This window comes from Myotis brandtii, unplaced genomic scaffold (genome assembly GCF_000412655.1).
Source record: "Myotis brandtii unplaced genomic scaffold, ASM41265v1 scaffold68, whole genome shotgun sequence".
Classification (NCBI taxonomy): Eukaryota; Metazoa; Chordata; class Mammalia; order Chiroptera; family Vespertilionidae; genus Myotis; species Myotis brandtii.
In genome coordinates this window covers 3,996,089-4,016,386 of record NW_005370657.1, presented here as the reverse complement: position 1 = coordinate 4,016,386, position 20,298 = coordinate 3,996,089, and the positions used below count along the sequence as shown (strand labels likewise).

The window sequence follows — 20,298 nt, the reverse complement described above, 5'->3', positions numbered from 1 at the left end:
TACCGTCATAGCCCTTGTGAGGGTCAGTGACTGACTCCCTGCCCTTTGGGGGCTTCTTGAAGGAAGGGGTTCCTTCTTCTCTGTCTCCTCAGAGCCCAAGGCCAGAGTTTGATGTGGTTTCTGGCTCCAGAGCCTGTGTCTTTACAACAGAACCATGTGCTGCACACATAGGTGCTGGCAGTGTCACTGCCCAGTGCCAGGCATCCTTCCGAAAACCAGGAAAGGACTCTGCCTTTAACAACCCATTTCCAGGTCCCTTGTGAGTGCCCCATGGAGGGTCCTGCAGCCCAGGCTGGACCCAGGCAGCTGCAGGGAGAGCTGACTCCTGTCCAGAGCTATACTCCTCGCCCTGAATGGAACGAGGGAGGGAGGCAGGTGGGCCACGGTGTCCCTGGGGCTCCCACTGGGGGATCCTGTACAGATGTCTAGTGGGAGGACGCAGTTTGGGGCAGAGAGTCCCATTATATTCAATAGCTCCAGCCTCCGCAGTCTTTTTGCTGAGGAGCGGGTGCCGATACTGTTGGTGTCAGCCCCTGTTGGGTGGGACACGGATGGGAGGGGCAGGAAAAAGGTGGGGAGAGCTTTCACTCACTAGAGAGGCCACCACCACAAAATGAAAATTCCATGATTTCAACCCCTGGGAAGGATGACTAGTTTAGTAGTTTCACAAACAACTAGACTCTAATTTCTGGTTTGAGCTTAGCTGCTGTATAATAATAACAGTAGCTATCCTTCTTCAGGAATTTCTGGCATCAAAACCCTTTCCCACCCTGACCTGCATTGATCATGAGGCAGGTGTTACCGTCTCATCTTGCAGGAAACCTAGATGACTTGGTCATTGTTCCAGGGACAAAAAAATCACACCTGACAACATCTCATTAGTCTAAGTGTGGAGAAGCTATCAAACTCAGTTTTCACTTGAAAGCTCAGATTTTATCATTGGCAACCAACACCAATAGTTTTCCTTGAAGTGACAGGCTCACTCCTTTCATTTCTGAAGAAGTTTCTGCCAAATACCCCGTTTGATTAACCAAAACTTACCCATGACTTGAAAGAACTTCCAAGTAGAAATGGTATTCTGTGGAAAAGTGGGTAGTTGAGCTGGCAACTCAAACAACCATTGCTATCTTGTCCAATGATTGTCCAGGAGACAACCATTATATTGAAATGTGCAGCAGAGGGGCTTTCTGTGCTCTTCCCATTTTTTTCACACAGCATATTAAAAAGGTGTGTGCTCCCAAGTTGAGACTTAATTATCTTTTTCATTTTCACTGATTTGTCAGGGGAATTTTAAGAAACTGCAGTGTGTGGTGGGGAAGAACACAATGATTCCTCGTACAGTTGGGTGGCATTGCCTTCATTCATTCAAACCACATCAGTGCAAATGTCAAACCATGAAAAAGAGAAAAGCAGATACCTTTTAAGTAATACTGTAAGACATACCTGACTTGCAACGCCTCTAAAAGAGCCTTGGGAATGTCTGGGGTCTGCACATCACACCCTGAAATTGCTGATTCTATTTAGTGAGGTGCTATAATGACTTAACTGTGATCAGACATTTAAATGTCTGGTGCAGTCCTGGACATGACCAACCTCAGCTGCTTCCTTTTCTTTTTCAGTTATGTTCCTGATGACCCCTTCCTCAAGCAGGTTAACAACCCCTTCATTTATTCCATTAGGTAGAAACAACAGGACCCGTCCTCCTCTTCATCCACTGCCCCACATTTGGGAGACCCAGGGAGATCTAGGAGACCTCTATAGCTCTATGGCTCTTTGACCCACAGCTGATACAGAGAATTCATTGTTCACATAGTGAACCACAGTTTTGAGCTGGTCAATGTCTGAGTCCTGATATGATTCTGAAAGATGCATTGACAAATATTTCTAAGCCTTAATATTATAATATATTCTTTCATCTTTTCCCAATTCTGTCCTTTTATCACCATAACCAACCACATCCAAAGAGTCAGGAGGAGAGATTTCTATTGCTATCTTTATATATATATTTTATTGATTTCAGAGAGGAAGGGAGAGGGAGAGAGAGAGATAGAAACATCAATGATGAGAGAGAATCATTGATCAGCTGCCTCCTGAATGCTCCCCACTGGGGATCGAGTCCACAACCCGGGCATGTGCCCCTGGCCAGAATCGAACCTGGGACCCTTCAGTCCGCAGGCCAACGCTCTATCCACTGAGCCAAACCAGCCAGGGCTCTATTGCTATCTTGTCCAAGGGTATTGGCTAGGCTATGCCTTCAATAAATTAAAAGTAAAATAACTAACATAATATGTTTTAAATATCCTAAAAGTAGGCACTTTTAAAGATTCCAAAGATTATCTAAACTTTACATACCAACGAGGCTGGTTTCTATCAGAAGGATGCCAATGACAGCGATATTCTAAAGATTCTAAAGCCATTAGCGTGAGTGATAGAAAGAGCAAAGGAACCACAGGGAATCCATCATGTAAATTCCTGGCCATTCAGAGCTTTTGTAAACATTAGGAAAGTGCTTCTTATCTGAATTCATTTCCAAGTCTGCTTTCTTGTTAAATCTGATTATTACTAATATTCTCAACACCCCCCCTCCCTCCCTCTCTCCTTCCTATCTTTCCTTCCTTCCTTCTCTTTTGCAGACATCTCTGAGAAAGCTGGATGGGATCCTAGCCCTGCACATATTATTATGAATCAGTTGCTTTTCCAACATCCAAGACAATCAGGCCCAACAAGAGTAAAGACATTTTTCTGAAGGTTAAAGGAGAAAATAGTTATTTAAGAGACTTGGGCCATCGAGAGAGCAAGCTTGCTGGGTGCTTTAGGTATCATATATCAGTGAGGTAGCAGGACTGGGTGTGAAAGGGGAATTGTCAGACAGTGGGAGGAGTGGCCCAGAAAAGGTGGCGTAACGTTTGAAAGACACACTTGGCTGAATTTTATGAATTGCTAGAGGTTAGCCTCTAAATTTGGCCTCTAATCATGCCCTGCTGGTACCATCCCTTCCTTTTACTTCTCCAGGGACAAGCTGGACTTTCCAGCCAGGGTTTCTGCCATGGCTGATCAGGAAGTCACTGTGCAAGGCATTCATTCAATAAACATTTCTTCAGAACCTTTTCTCTTTCAGGCTCTGGGTTGGATGCTGGGGTTATAGGCATTGCTCTGTGCTTGCCCTTGACAAGCTCTTGATCTGATAGAGGAGTCAGACCATTAATTATAAGTCATTATGATAAAGTTTATGACCCAGGGATGTCCGAGAGACTGTGAGCCCAAGATCAGCTACTCTGCATGTTCTACAGGGGAAGTAAATAGGGTCTTGAAGGATGAGTAGGAGTTTGTCAGGCAAAGAAAGGTCCTCCTAGGCAAAATCATATGCAGAAGCGTGTGGAGTTTTGAAAGAACATAGTTTACACAGGGAGAATGAGAAATTAGAGGACCACTGGTTAATGGGAAGGGATGAGGATGACCATGGAAAGGTATAGAAAGAAACCAGGTGGTGAAAAACCTTGAATGTCACTGTAAGAAGTTTGATGGGGAGAAGTCAGCCAGATAGTATGGGTCAGACTCAAGCCTGAGTTTGCTGAACACTCAAGGCACAATCTTCAAAGAGTGAGAAGTTCCCAGCTCTTACCAGAGGCATCTGATCTGCTTCCTACTGGAATAGAAACCAGTTCCAGGATATTGGAAGCCCCAGAACAGCTGGATGGGGTAGGCACTGATACCCCTGGCTGTGAAGGCCAGGGATGAGAAAACAAGAATTCAGTTCATTTCCAAGTCATCCAAAGCAATGCTGGTCATCTAACAAATGTTTGTCCCGCTCCTCCTGGATGCAAGGCAGACTGTCAGTGTGTTCAAGGTCAAATACCCACAGCTGAGACCCGGGTTCTAGTCCCAGCTCTGCCACTAATTTCCTGCATGCATTTGGGGCAAATTGCTTTTCCTTCTTGGGCCAAATTTTCCCCATTGTAACAGTTAGATTTGAAAATGTTGACTATGACTTCCAGTTCTTATGGTCTGTGACTCTGACTTGCTCTCTGATCTTGGGCAAGACCTTTCCCCTTTCTAGGCCTCACTTTCCTCATCTGTAAAATGGGAGGTAGGGCTAGATTTAGCTCAAGATCCATGAAGCCTGTGGGATGGACACCCAAGCCGCCCCCTCCCCCCCCCACACACACACACAACCCAGGGTCCCAGGCCATCCCTCCAGCACTTTGGCTTCCCCTCTACTTTTCTCATCAAGATGCAACATACTTTAAATAGCATCTGCATGACTGGCTGGTTTTTTCTTCCCGGAGAAGCTCTCTACAAAGTGTGCCAAGTGGCAGCTGTCAGGGCCGAGGTGGCATTTCCCTCAGTGATGCTGACAGCAGCTGTCCTGGCGCAGGCTGAATGGAATGGAAATGACATCATGTTTATTCAGGAAAGACGTTCCCAGACCCAGATCAGTGTCAGCAAGATGCTGGGATGCTCGAGGAGGAAAACACGCTCGAGACCAGGCACTGGATCTCCTCTCCTGGAACACACGCTGCACCACACAGCACACGTCCCCCTCCCCTCCCCCTTACGCACACGCACAGCATACACCACACCCCGTAACCCCACACAAACAGATATCCACTGGATCTCCTCTCCTGGAACACACGCTGCACCACACAGCACACGTCCTCCTCCCCTCCCCCTTACGCACACACACAGCATACACCACACCCCTCACATACACACAAACACATACCAACCCATGCCACATATTACGCATCCTCCCCCCAAAACATGTCACATAAACACATGTCAACACATGCCACAATGACAGCACACACACACACCACACACACACACACACACACACACACACACACACACACACACATCCTGCTCAGTCCTGGAGATGCTACTGCCTGACTGTGTGACCTTAAGCAGATAACTCAACCTCTCTGAGCTTTAGTTCCTCCGTCTGTAAAGGGTGGGCAATGATTTTGTCTCACTGGGTCATTGTGAGGACAAGTAAGCCATCTGGTAAATGTAGTTCCTAATCACCATCACCATTAGGATCTACTTTAAATCCTCAGATGTATAAAGGCATTACCATGCAGTAGACTGTCATTTACTTAATGTAAACTGTACAACATTAAATTACCTTATTATACAAAACCACTTTATTCAATGCAAAGTCATTGCTATTTAGAATCTGTAAGATGTGGTACCCACCAGTCACCCCTAGTGGAACCCAGGCATTCCACACTTCCAGTTTGAGATGGGCCACTGGGCTCATGCCTTCGTCTGCTGTCTTCCATCCCGACACATCACCAAAATAAAAGGAGTTAAACAAGGAATACATCCACAATAGCAAATGTGGGAGGTGGGGGGAGTTTCATCATCTTTCTCCTGAAACGAGAGATTTCAGCAAATGTGTGAAAGGTAGACAACAGATGGGAGTGGGCTGATGGTGGAATGGGCCCTGCCTAGAATACACTCCAGGAGGGTCAGAGCTTCGGCGGAAGGCAGAACGGAAGAGGGGACTGAAGGCAGCGTGTTATTTACAGGTCTGTACCTGGGATCACAGTTGTTTGTGTCTCCAGCCCTGTCCCTTCTCTGTGTAAAAGCAGGCTGCAGCATGTACGCCAGGCCCAAAGGCTCTCTCCAAAGAGAACGAGCAAGTTGTCTGGGAAAGTGAAGGCTTCTAGTAAGCATTTTGGGGACCTAGAGTGAAGGTCTGCTCATTCAGACATTTGGGGAGGGCGTCATCTGTACAGCTGGCTCTTGGCACCCTTGTCTTAGATCAAAGCCCAGCCGTCACACACCCCACCCCACACCCCGCAGGCCACACGGGCAAAACCCTCAGTGGCTGAGAGGACTAGTAGAAAAAGTCCTTCTTCCAAAACAGCAGAGGAAACACACGTGAGCCGCCCAGTCCTTTTATAAATATGAACAGACGCCCAAGGAGCAGCAGGCATCTGAAGAACCAGCATCAAAAAAGAGAAAAATCGCCCTAGCTGGTTTGGCTCAGTGGATAGAGCATCGACCTGCAGACTGAAGGGTCCCGGGTTCAATTCCGGTCAAGGGCACATGCCTGGGTTGTGGGCTCGATCCCCAGTATGGGGTATGCAGAAGGCAAATCAATGATTCTCTCTCATCATTGATGTTTCTATCTCTCTCTCCCTCTCCCTTCCTCTCTGAAATCAATAAAAATATGTAAAAATATTTTTAAAAATCAAGCTAAACAGAAAAATTGACCTGGGAGGAAATAGAACTAATTCTGAGAGCAGAACTTTTAAAGATTCCCTAATTAATATATTCAAGGTCGAAAATATTGTAGCCAGGAAACCAGGATAGGTTGTCATGTAAAAAAAAAATACAATCAGAAAAGAAGAAAAAAACTCTGAAAGATTAAAATTATGATTATAAAAAACAATTTCCCAAAGAGCCTAGAACAGAAATCTGAAAATATCTTCCAGAATATGGAGCAAAAAATCAGTTAGAAAACATATAAAATGTAAAAAAAGATGAGTTCTATACGGACCATCTTGATCCCTAGAAAGAATGAACAGAAACTGAAGAGGTGGAAACAGCCAGAGACAGCAGCATTCCCCAGAGGTGACGGACGGTCCAGGCACCCAGCACCTTGATGAGAACACACCTGTGCGTAGGCACATCTTTGTAAAATGTCAGGGTGAAGAAGAAATCCTAAAAATTAGAGAGAAAAATCTGTCCACCAGCCAAAGAATAAAAGCAAACTTAGCCATCCCACCAGCAACACAGGGTTCTAAGAGACAAAGGGAAGAGACTTTTAACATCCTGAAGGAAAGTGACTTTCAACTTGGATCTATACCCACCTTTATTTTCAGTCAAATGTGAGGGAGAGGCTATTTTCAGGGGTGCCCCAATTCATACAATTTACTTTCCATGCACCCCTTTTTAGGAGGTTATTTGAAGATGTAGCCTAGTAATGGTGAGGAAATAAACCCAGAAAGAGGAAGACATGGAACTAAAGGCCAGTGGGTCTAACTCAAGACAGCAGGCTGACAGTGAATTTGCAGGCGTAGAAAGCAACCTGTCCAGAAGGGGGGTGGAGCATAAATGGGGCAGAGAGGGAAGTTGCTGAGGAAATGGGGAGTTTGACAGACTATGGAGTAATAGAAAATTTCTACAAAACTGAAGCTATAATAAAGTGTAAGAAAGAAAAGAAAGGCAATTAGAAACACCAGGAAAAGTAAAAATGTGTAAGAAAGTCATAGTCCAAATGCAAAGCAAACGAAAGCGTGGCACTGTTTTGAGTGTCTGATAGAACACAAAGATGATAAGCCACGAAATAGAAAGAAAAGCAAATTAGCTAGCGGTATGGCGAGGCCCACCAGAGAGCTAGAAAGGCGAACTATATTTTAAAAAGTCGCTTTCCCCAGGTGGGATGGGATGGCCCGTGTCGGGTGGGGAAGGCTGAAGTCTTTGCTTTCGTCACAGCCTCCTCTGTACCAATTGATCTGTTACTATGTGCACATACTGCGACGATTCAAAGGGGATTGTTTAACAGGAAAAAAGGAAGATTCCAGGTATTCTAAAAGTAGCAACTCCAGTGGGTGTCACGACTCCCTGTCTGCCATCTGGCTGCCATTTAAGCAATTTCCCCTTCTGTTGAAACCCCAGCGTTGCTTCCTGCCAGCTCCTGGATTGGGGCACGTCCCTTCTCTCAGCCTCAGTCTTAGCCCCTGTGAAAAGGGCACACGATGCTTACCTGGCCAGGTTGTTGTGGGGACTACATGACGATGCATGAACATCCCAGGGCCTTCCTTCTTCCCTCCCTGCCTCCCCGCCTCTCTCCCTCCATCCTAGGGGGCTGCTTGGAACCTGAGGTGTAAGACTGGCTTTAAAAATTCAAAAGAAAAAAAAGGCCTCCGTCCCTAAGAAGCGTTCTTTGTAGCACAGTGGTGAAGGGAGGCTTTCCTCTGTGCTGCTCCTGCCTCCAAGGAAGGTTCTGGCCCAGCTGGCGCGCGCCTGCGCAGATGTGTGTGTGTGTGTGTGTGTGTGTGTGTGTGTGTGTGTGTGTGTGTGTGTGTAGGCCCCTATTTCATACTTGGGAAGGGGGTGTCAGCTGGAAGCTGCGAGGTTCTCGCTGAAAGCGGAGGACAAGGGGGTGACTGCTTAATGACTAGATGTTAAATGTTCCAAACAATTTATACATTTAGAATCCCAAGTTTTCAAAACTCAGCCCGACACGCGGTTCCGCAGATCTTGTTTATAACACATTCGGCTAAAATTATCTCAGTGCATCCCGCACCTCCTATAGCACAGATGCTCCGGAACCTGCAGCTCCGCTTTGATCCAGATCCTCGTGCCGGAGCTATTTGTGTTCGCAGTAAATGAAACACGAAGCCGAGGAACCGTGGCGCTGGCGACTTGTATAAATATATGCCTAATCTTCGCAGCGGACACTGGGGGTCGAGTTTTATTTATGTGTGATTTTGCCTCCTGGTGCCTCCAGGGGCTTGTTTGCCCAGGTGCCCGTGGGGCCTGCTGCCTGTGCCAGGAGGAAGAGCCAGGACAGAGCCCAGTTTCATTCCTGGGGACCGTCCTTGTCCTTGTTCTGGGAGGCAGCTTGGAGCCGGGCAACGATCGATTGTGGGCTTTGGCCTCGGCCACTACTTCGGGCAATTCTTCCTCCCCCTGAGCGTTACCTGCCTCATCTGTGAGATGGGGGTCATATCGGTTCAGACCTCACCAGGTCATGGTGAAGATGACATGAATTGCTCAATAACTGTGGGTTTATTGTTTCAAGGGGTATTTGCTGAGCACTAGCCCAGGGGTTCTTCAGCTCAGCTGTACATTCGGATCATGTGGGGAGCTTTCAACCATCCAGTCGTGCAGGCCTCACCCCAAGTCCAGTACTTCAGAATCTCTGGGGCAATGGGATCCAGGCATCAGTATATTTAAAAAAAAAAATTCCCCCGGTGATTCCAATGTTTGAGAGCCAGTGACCCAGATCAGTGCTCCCCAGATGTTTATGTGCATACACGTTCCCTGGGATTTGTTAAAATGCAGAATACGGTTGAGCAGGTCGGGGTGGGGCTGTGTTGTTAAGAGCTGCACTTCAGCAAGTGCCCGGGAGGTGCTGCTGCGACTGGTCCACAGACCACACTTGGAATAGCCAGGTTCTAGGCACTATGTTAGGTCCTGTGGGTACCAAGTGAGGTTGGGCAGAGGCAGAGTGGCCTACATCGATTTTGTGAGGAGTACAGACAATGAAACAGGTGATGACACGGATGAATGTTATGACTATGGGAGTGCATTGGGATCAGGCTTCGGCAATGGGGGTGGGAGGGAGTCGGGAACGACTTTCTGGAGCAAGCTAAGCATTAGCCAGAATAAAGAGGAGGGATGCTGGGAGATGGATGCAGGCGGATGGGATACATGCGCGAAGGCCCGGAGGCGAGAGAGGAGCAAGGGTGACTAACGTTTCCCTGGGTAGCCCACCACTGCCACGCTCGATGCCACACCACCCTGGCTCTCCCCTGAAATTGCCAGATCTCTCTGTTCTCAAGCAACCAAAGGGTTAATATCCTGACTTCCAGGGGACCTTTGAGACCCTCGCTCCAGGGCCAATGCTACTGACTGTCAGGGACACACAGCCCAATTGTTAAATATTTGGGATCTCACACCTGGCAAGTTACTAGCAAGTAACGGAAGATACCTCTGGGAGACTCAAGTGAGGGCGAGTTGGAGGACCCTGAACACGAGAGTTGGGTGCGGACAGACCAGCGTCTGCAGGCTGCAGCAGGCAGCCCAGCAAATGCTCCTTGTCTCATGCCCCACTTCCCTCTGAGCTTCCCGTTCCCTCCCCTCCGTCTCTGCTACGTGGCCTTTTCTTCTCCTGGGTCCACGTGCAGGGCATGGCCAACAGGCCTCTGAAGTTCACATGCCTTAAGGTTCAGCCACCCAAAGAACCTGATCTCTTACTTTAGGTCCAAGGCCAGAGTTCCAGGATTAAATTAGGAGTAGGAGATTAAGGAGAAGTGTCCAGAAAGAGGACAAGAGTCCCAGAAATGGGAAGAGGCTGGACAGCCAAATAGTAAGTATCTGCTACACTAAACTAAGGGATGAATAGACTTTATAAATAGGCATGGGGAGCCATGGAAGGTGTTGGAGGCATAGCATGACCAGAGTTAGGAAAACTGACCTGAGTACAAGGAAGGAAGGCAGAGGCAGGGAGACCCATGGAGGCCACTGCTGATATCCAGGAGAGGAGTGAGGAAGACCGGCATTAAGGGAAACAAAGCCGGCAGAAAGGGGAAGGACAGAAGAAAACAATGGGGAATGAGTGACAGGAAGGAGGCAGGAGAATCCCAGTGTGGTCTGGTTGACTTGGAGCCCACTCATTATTTGGGAGTCATTACACAGAGGGTGAGGGGAATGAGCCCTGGAGAAGGCCGACATCCTACATTTGGAATCCACCTGAATCCCTTCCTGGGCTGGCTGAAGAATGGAGGGGACCTGAGATTAATTCTCATGACAAGGAGAAAGCACTTGGTACAATTTTGTTAATCTGGCAAAGGGAAGCTGGGCCTGATGTCTTCACAGCTACCTTTGCCAAGAGGCTCAAGGAATTTCCCAGAGGCTGGGCTGCCTTCCATATCAATGGCAGGCAAACTGCACCTGTCTTGAACAAATAGTTTTGTTTGAACACAACCTGGCTCATTCATTTACGGATCGTTTTGCCCGTTCAGCCTAATGTATTTGCTATCTGGCTCTCTGCAGAGAAGGTTCTATATCAGTTGACCTAGCTTGCTCTCATTGCCATAGTCACCAGCCCCAGAGGCCAAGGACTGCAAGTCTCTTCTTCCACCAAGTGGGACTTGGACAGGCTCCGAGATGGTCATTGGTTCTGCAGCAGGAGAACCGATACAGTCGGGGCGCGTGTGAGTGCGAGGTGCGGGTCCCTGGGGGCTATGGGAGAGTGGACAGCATGTGTTTGTGTGTTTGAGCCTGTGGGGGCATGTGGATGTTTCGGCCCATGTATGTGAGAGTGTGTGTTGGTGTGGCAAATGGGTGTGCGTGTGTGTGATAGAGCATGTGTGTGTCTATGAGAAGGCAAGCGTCTGTGCACACACATGTGCGCAGCGCCCCTCCCCCATCTTCTTTTATTACTTCCTCCCTGGGTTTGATGTTGTGGGTGAATAAAATTTAAAGAGCTCTAAATTTTTTAAAAAGAGCCCTAAAGGGAGTGAAGCTTTCTGTGTGTGAGTCATTACCAGGAACACCTGTGAACTGTTGATTTTAATTGGGCCGCAGCTGTCAGGTTGCAGGGGGGCGGGGGCTCAGTCCCCCGGCTTGTCTGTCCCCAGCCCCCACCTCCTGTTGCCTTCCTGGGTAGGCAGCAGGGACAGGAGGGCAGAATGGCCCCCTCGACCTGGTCAGGCGCAGGCCCTGGGTGCACCCAGGGGCCAGGGGAAGGGGCTCCATGCCTTTGGGAGAGGAGCCGGGCCTGGGTCTAGTCTCAGGCTGTGGCTTCACGCCTCATTGCAGGCGTCTGGGCTCCCATCCATCTGCCTCTGATTTTCCTGTGCCAGGAATCACCCCCTGAGACCTGGGCACTCCCACCCCTTCACTAGGGTGTAGTGAGCACACATAACACACGCACACCCACACCCAGAGACACACTTGAGTAATAACAACAGCAAGTGTCGATAGAACATTTACCATGTGCCAGGCACTCTTCTAGAGTCTCTTAATGCACCGTCTCATCAAATCCTTGCAAGAGCCTAGGAGGTGGAGACCAATGACCCCAGTTTACCTGTAGTAATGAGGCGCAGAGGGGTGAAGTCACTTGCCCAAGGTCTCACAGTGGGTTATGCACAGTCACCGGTGCACTGACCTGGACACACACACAGATGTGCACATGCCTGTTCCTCCAGTGACACCCCACATGCTCACACACATTTGTCAGGAACAACCATGCACCTACCGCCCTCCCAACTGATGCTCTAGTAGACACTCCCACGTGCACACACATAACTACACACGCAAACGTGTGCCCTCAAGCACCCAGGTATATCCACCACCTACACCTGTTTACCCTCCAATACAAACATATCACAACCCCACCGACCCGCCTTGAACAGCCTCACAATACACACCCAGCCGCTCACACTAACCCCAGGCACGGGAAAACAAGTGTGCCCAGACGCCATCTCAGCCTCAAATCCTCACGGGCTTTTAATACAGACCATGCACACACCCTCCCAATCTGCATCCCCCACAGATCTGCACGCCCCCACTCACTCCCTGAGGCCTTCGCCTCTTTGGGGGGCCACAGAGGCCGGCCCGGGAGAGCTTTGGTGGCTCTCAGATCTGCGGGGGCTGGAGGAGGTGCTGCCTCTCAGGGACCTGGTGATGGCTGAAGCATCCGTTGTCCACCTGTTTATGTTCTCACCAGGAAGATGAGACCTTTTATCCAGTGAGTGGAGTGATGTCATTAGAGAGATGACTCATGTTAGGTGCTGCCTGGGGACCTCCAAGGCTTCCAGGACTCCAGGGTCACCTCTATCCTCAGGATCTAAACAAAACGACCACCCCCATCCATGAACAGCAGGATCTAGTCCCCCTTGTGCCTCTGCCCCCACATTAGCCCTGCCCCTCAAGGTCACCTTGTCACTTGCCTTCACCCTTTGGGAAGGGAGTTGTCTCAGCCCACACGGCAGCCTGTTTCTCCGGCGGCTCCCTGTCCGTGTGCCCAGCTCCCAGGCTGCAGGGCACAGATGGCACCTGGTGCTGCCATCCCTCATCCCTCATCCCTCATCCCTCATCCCCCAAAGAACAACCCACTCAAGGCTGAGAAATGGGAAGCAACTCTGCCAGGACATCAGATACGGTTCCTGCTGGAAGGCATGGGACCTCCCACTGTTGAGAAGGGCTCAGGGCAGCCTCCTCTGTCGCAGCAGGGGCCCCTCCAAACTCTCCTCCCCAGATCTCCCCCTCAGCACCTATGGCAGCTCTGAACCCCCTCTTTATGGGCAGAGCCATTTAACTCTTCGCTGCCTGACTGCCTACCCAGAGGCCTTGTCTGACCAGCCCAGCCCGCAAGGGTGTTTTCCGTAATGAGGGGACAGTGTCCCCCAAGAAGGGCCTCTGCACCCTCCCAGGCCAGCTGGCTCACAGCCACGGCCATCTCTCATAAAAGCACTTTCTCCCGTCCCGTAACAACATACTCATGACCTGTCACGCTCCACGCGAAGATCGCAATGTGGAGAAAAGCTGATCTAAGTCACCTGCCTGAGGCTGTACCTCCCTGGCCCGCGGCCACGCCATGAGTTGGAGAAGAAACGGGGGTGTGAACCCACAGCCCTGCCTGCAGAGAGGGCAAGCAGGCCCGTGCTCGGTGAGGGATCCACCTGATTCATGCCGGTGGGTGAGACACACAGCAGATCTCAATGTAGCGAGGGGCGGGCTGTGGGGCCCAGAGGGAGGAGACTTCACAGAGACGCTGGGCCGAGCAAGGAGGGTGTAGGCGCAGTTCCTGGCACTGTCCTAAAGCCCTTCTTCCTCTTCTGCTCGAAATCACACGAGAAGGCAAGTGAGAGGGACGCTGACAATCCTGGGCACAGAGGTGAGTCTCTTGCGAGTTCTGGGCAGAAGCATCGGGTAGCAAAGTGGACCTCTCCACCCATGGGTCTCACAGCACCGGGTCTCCCACAGCCAGCACTGAGCCCACCCCTCCACCAAGCCTGCTGTCCTCCTCGCCACCCCATTTCGTGCCAGGTGCGGCCTTCCACGTGGCGGAGGCTCAGTGGGTGTGGCTCCAGCTCTCTCTCCCTTCCCTCTCTGCTCCACAGGAGGCAGAGTGGCTTTTCTGATTGAGAGATTTGGGAATAAAAGACTGGGCTCCTGCTTCCCTTTTATCCCTCGGAACACGCTGCCCACAGGGGGTGGGGATCCTCTTCTGCTTCTCTACACCATCAGAACTTCCTGGGCAAGCTCCCCGAATCAGCACTACTTGGGGGTGCGTGGGCCTGATTCTGGGTTCAGTTTACCAGCCTGATAGGCTCTCACCCAAAGCTAGGTCCCCTTACCTGGCCTTCCTTAGGAACTAACGTCACATTCGGCCTTCATCAGTCTTGGTCTTATTTCTTAAAGTGATCAGGATTCGGGTAGGGAAGAGAGGGGTTGTTTTTTTTTGGGGGGGGGGGGGGGGGTTAAGAACTCCAGCAAAAGGCCTCACCGTCCAACCTTCCCTTAAATAAAAAGTTCACATGATCTCTTCCCTCACCACCCTATCCGGCATTTAACCGACGCCCGCCAGCACTTTCAGACCTAACCACTTCACTCCATCACGACCCCTTCCCTTGCCTAGGGTACCGCCATGTCCTGAACAATCACAGTCCCTTGCTGGTATCCCTGTGGCTCTCAGCCCCTTGTCCTTCCCCCTCCTGGCCACGTGGCGGACCCAGAGTCGGTCTCTGTCCCAGGTACTCACCACTTGAGGAAACATCCACGTTCTATTTCGAGGGGACCATTCCTCAAGTCTCCCCCCGTTTTCTCTCTCACTTTCCCTCTGGACAGGGAGTCTATTTTTATTTTATGTCATGGAATTTGTCTTTTGAAATAATTAACCACTTTCTTGCAGCAATTTTTCTTCACCCAGGAATGCAGAAAACGCATAACACATTGGAATTTTTTAACACCCACTTTAAATTATGCAGTTGCTGTATTGTGATAAATATGTAGATCAGGGGATGTTGTGGGTAATACATTTCAAGCCTAAAGCTGGACTCCATCCAGCCCAATCCAGAGAGGAAGTCAGCTGTGGGGGGCGGGGGGGTGCTCATTCACCCTCCCCAAGTGGCCAAAAGCAAGAGCTGCCCTCAGCTTTTCCTTCCTTTGTAAACCCAGAACTCAACCCCTACAGCCATTCCACTGCTCCCTTCTCTAGCCAGTTCCTTTTCCCCCCTGCCCCTGCTCTTATTTCAAGCTCCCAATAACCATGAAATCAGAACTCCCAGTTACAGGTGTGCAAACGGAGGCTCAATGTGGCCCAGCGAATGGCCCAGGGGAATGTGGCTAGGAATTGGGCTCAGCACCGTTGCCCGATCCAGAAAGTTTTCTGGCTGCGATGACTGTTTTATGACTCCAGGATGACTGTCCTTATCCTGACTTTGGCCTTTTCGAGTCTCCAAGTCCCTTTTCTCCTCCTCATGCTCAGCTCACCACTTCACCTTCCTGTTTACTGAGCCCTGAGGCCGTGGGAAGAGAGCCACCTCTTCTAATTGGATGTGCTGGAAGAGGATTAACAATCAGCTCTCTCTGGATACAGGGCCCTGATTTGTAGCACTTGCCAATTTCCATGGTGTAAATGTTCCCGCGATAGCCCATTTCAAGCTGCCAATGGTTCATAACCAACTCACAAAAAATTCCCGAGAATGTAATCATCTGCTCTGCTGAGTTTACTCGCCCCCAGGCCCTCCAACCTTTTCACAAGTATATTCACCTGCTCCTCACCCCCGTTCCCTCACAGAGGTCTACTGCCCCTTCGTGAGGCTGGTGCCTGCATTGGGAAGACCATTCCCGAGAATGTAATCATCTGCTCTGCTGAGTTTACTCGCCCCCAGGCCCTCCAACCTTTTCACAAGTATATTCACCTCTTCCTCACCCCCATTCCCTCACAGAGGTCTACTGCCTCTTCGTGAGGCTGGTGCCTGCATGGGAAGACTCCAGAACCCTCCCCTCTCACCAGCAAGGATCGACACCTGCAGGTATGGCCGCTCCTTCTTGAACCTTCCATTTTCTCCTCCACTCCATCCATCCTGTTATCACACAAACACGCTGTAAGTCCCTGGAAGAAAACCTTCCCATGACCCTACACCCCTCCAAGCAGCACCCTATTTATCGGATCTCCTTTTGAGCAAAATTTCTTGCAGGAGCCGTCTGGAGCTGCTGAGTCCACTCCTTCTTCTCCCATTCAGCCCTCAGCCTACCCAGCCAGCCCTGTGTCCCCACCACTCCTGAGGACACTCTGGTCAGGGCACCGACGTGTGGGAACTGTGGCTCCTGGCTCCCTGGCCTCTGCCTTCTAGAAGGGGGTTGGGGAGCAGCGGCAAGCCTGTCCCTCACATCTGCCAAGACTTCCCTGCTGTTCCCACTGCCTGGGATGCTCTTGCCCAAGATCTTTGTGCAACTCAGTCCCTCACTTTCTCTAGATTTCTGTTCCAGTGTCCTTTCCATGACCACCTGATCTAAAAAAGTGTCCCTCTCTCCCACTGTGTCATTTTCCCTGCTTTGCTTCTCTCCACAGCTCTCATCACCACCTGTATTTGTTCACCTGGGAGAGCAAGGGCTTCATGTTTGTGTCGATGGCATATTCCCAGCATCTAGAACACATAGTGGGTGCTCAGTAAACACCTGAGAGCCTAGCGAATCAGTGACTGCATGAATAAAACGGTGGAGCTAAAATTCAAACCCAGATCCATTGACTTCAAAGCCCCCGACTTCCCTCTGCTACATGCCTTCTTTGGAGCTGTTCCCATGAGCCAATAGGGGGCCACTCCTAAGACTGTCTGTCTGTTTCCCAGCATCTAGAACACATAGTGGGTGCTCAGTAAATACCTGAGAGCTGAGCGAATCAGTGACTGCATGAATAAAACAGTGGAGCTAAAATTCAAACTCAGATCCATTGACTTCAAAGCCCCTGGGCTTCCCTCTGCTACCTGCCTTCTTTGGAGCTGTTTCCATGAGCCAATAGGGGGCCACTCCTAAGACTGTCTGCCTGCCACAGTCTTGTTAGGTTCTTTTTTCCTTTGGGGCACCTGTAGTTGGAGACCTGTTTCTCTCTTGCTTAAAACTTTTCATGGTACTGCATGGCCTTTAGGAAAAATCTAAACCTTGAGCTTGGCAGGCACAGCTCCCCACCTTCTGATCCTGGGGTCCTCTGGTCTCCCCCTCCAGCCCTCACCAGGGCCACCCCATGGGCAGCTGGACATTTGCAACGCCCCACGCAGCCAGATTCCGTCCTCACGTGTGAGCGTGTTCTGGTTGAATACACCGCACCACAGACAGAATGGCGCAGGCAACAGATTTGTTTCCTCAGTTCTGGTCGCTAGAAGCCCAAGATCAAGGGTTAAGGGAAGAATCTGTTCCAGGCTTCCCTCCCTGGCTTGTCGACGGCTGTCTTCTCCCTGCGTCTTTGGAGCCACTCCCCTCGGTATCTGTGTTCAAATGTCCTCTTCTTATGAGGACACCAGTCATATTGAGTTAGGGTCCAACCATATAACCTCCTTTCACCTTAATGACTCTTCCAAGACCCTATCCCCAAATACAGGCACATCCTGAGGTATGGGGTTGGGACTTCAATAGGCCTTCCTGAGGGCCATAGTTCAGCCCATAGCACCTCACCCAGCTAGTTCAGCTCCATCTCGCCCCTTCCCTGTCCCCCGTCCTGCGGGCTGCGTCGCCACCCTTCCCTGTTCTCCCACAGTCCCTTGCAGTGCCCGCCCTGTCCCCACAGGTCCTCCTGGGTTGGAATAACGTTTTATGTCTCCACCTCCCCTCATTAGACTGTGAGGTCCTTGAGTTCAGCTGGCAGACCCACTTGGCAGCCTGTTGTTGGCCCTGGCACAAGGCCCGCACACAGTAGGTATTCAGAATCTGTCTGCGGTCAGGCAGGAAAAGATGGAAAGAAGCAGAGAAGAAACTGGGGGGAATTTCTCCCTGTTCCTAAAATCTCCCTGCTTCTTCCTCTCTCCCGAAACAACACCCTGGGGCGGACCCGTGACAAATTGCTGGGAAAGAAGGACGTCTCTCCTGCTCTTGGCCAAGGGTGAGCGTTCCTTCTGGCTTTCTCTGGGGGCAACTCACAGTGTCTTGAGAGACTGAGGCCACTGAGACCCCTGACTCAATGCCGATGGCCTCGGCTACCTGGCTTACCCCTCACTTCACTGCGTGAGCGTCTGTTTTCACCTGAACAACGAGCGTCAGAGAAAATAATGGTGGCCACATGCCCTGAAAAACATCAGCTCTGGCCAGATGAGGGGACTATGCGGTGTTCTCTCATGTTATTGAATTCTAAGTGGTGGCCTAGAAATTATTTCCCTGGGGTATTGCATATATTGCTGTTAAATAACAGAACTTCCCTGATTTGGAATAATTGGGGGGGGGGCGTTGTTCGTGAATTAGTGATAAGTTTGAATTATGGGATAGTGCAAAAATTTTTATTACTTCCACATTAAAATGAATTAATGACTAACGCTGTTTGTCAAGGCATGGTCCCTTAGGAGAGCGGGTTTAGTAAACTGATAAGAATCACGGGTAATTAAGCACTCACTGTAAACAAGGGAGGGGGTTCAAACCCAGTGGTTTTAAAAGTACTGAGAAACTTTTACTTTAAAAAAGCTAACCATCCTCCCCGTACCACTGGTGTGCTTGGCAAATCTTTTCCTAACCCCCTGCCTAGGTCAGATGATGAAAATTTCTGAGCAAGCAGAATCGCGAATCACTGAAGCGTGGCTATTCCCAAAATGACAGCTGGGGCCACTGCTCAGAGGGGCAGGTGCCGGCAACCAGCAACCCTGTGAATTGCCCGGGACCCCTCAAGCCTGCAGATGGCTGAGGAGCTGGTGTCATGTCCACACTGCACCCCCACCACACACACACACACACACACACACGCAGCATGTACAAATAGCCATCTCTCATTTGCACATATTTGTACATACCCAATTACATGTGAACTTCCACAAAAGTCACACACATTCAGATGACACACCCATTCCTGCATTACAGATATGCATACACACAATCTTATGCACACACACACACATGCATACACACCACCACCACTACCACAGAGGCTGAACATTCCCCTTTGGATCCTAGCCCTAGGTAAGAGATAAGGGTCCCAGGGAATTGGGGGGTGCTCCATGTATGTCTACCCCCCCAAGTGTGAGAGTACACTAGACGGGCTCCAAATGCAGGTACTCGCTCTGCTTCCAAAGAGGAGACAGCAGCTTGAGGTGGGACTCTGTACTTTCCAACTTGTCAGCGAGGAGGCAGAGCATCGCTAGAAAACAACGGCAGAAACGAAAATCCGAAAACCAAGAGAAACAACAATAGCTGATGGGCACTGGGCCCTTGCCATGTGCACCTGTGCTGAGGCCTTTAATGCACGTTCTCCTTTGCTCCCTGCAGCAAGCTCAGGAGGAAGGGGACATTATCGCCACCATTTTACAGATGAGGAAACTGAGGCTAGAGAGGCGAGGGGACTAGCCTACAGTGATACAGCATGAGCTGAGCCAGGATTCAAACCCAGCTTCGCCTGTCTGTCTAACCCCGTATTGTCAAGGCATGGTCCCTTAGGAGAGCGGTAAACTGATATTAACCAAATCCTATATTAGACTCAGGAGAGGTGAACTTGAACCAAACGAAAACATGATGAGGACAGGGAGAGGGGGATGGGTGTTACACTGAATAGGGAAAGGAAGGGGAGGGACTTACTGCCCTGGGGGGTACCGTAGCCCATGGGAGTGGAGGAGAGCTAGGCCCCCGGGGAGCCCCCAGCATGAAGGAGTCTGCAGCCGACTTTACAGGAAGAGACCCATGGTGAATGGTGTCCTCTCTTTGAGAGACTCAGAGTCAGATGCTTGGGAAAGGAAGGGGAGGGACTTACTGCCCTGGGGGGTACCATAGCCCATGGGAGTGGAGGAAAGCTAGGCCCCCCAGGGAGCCCCCAACATGAAGGAGTCTGCAGCCGACTTTACAGGAAGAGACACATGGTGATTGGTGCCCTCTCTTTGAGAGACTCAGAGTCAGATGCCTGAATTAATAATAGCTACCAATCTGTGGGATATTTATTGACATATTGTAAACACTTTGGGAGCAACATCTCCCTTGGTCCTCCCAATAATGCTAGGGAAGAGGTGCAAGTGCTAACTTCACTTTATAGATGAGAAAACAGGCTCTGAGAACTTGCCAAAGTCATAGAGCTAGTGAGTAACAGAGGGGGGACTCAAACCCAGGGCTGGCTGCCTCCAAATCCCATCCTCTTCTCCTGCTATGCGTGTACCTGCATCACCGCGGCTTTGACCACCTTCTTGCCTTGAGTAATGGGTAGGGACTGAGAGATTTGGGATCCATGGTGCTTTTTTTCCGACAGATTGTCAAGACTAGAAAGGAATAAGAGGAGGTGTTGTTGAAAATATTTGGATTCTGGACAGTGGTCTGTGAGACTGGAGTGATGGGGAATCCTGGTTAACACTCAGTGGTCAGTAAATATTATTGTGTTTGGTTCTTGTTTTTATTGTAACTCTACTTATAAGCTGGGGCTCTTGGATCCAA

The 20,298-nt window shown here is 50.0% G+C and overlaps 1 long non-coding RNA gene across 1 annotated transcript; it reads left to right on the top strand.

Annotated features, from left to right (window-relative positions):
- Positions 1-1,920: 1,920 nt before the first annotated feature.
- LOC106723934 lies at positions 1,921-19,980 on the top strand. Its single transcript, XR_001359685.1, has 3 exons — positions 1,921-1,930; positions 2,503-2,506; positions 19,945-19,980. It is a non-coding gene; the product is annotated as an uncharacterized LOC106723934 (long non-coding RNA).
- The last annotated feature ends 318 nt before the right edge of the window (positions 19,981-20,298 follow it).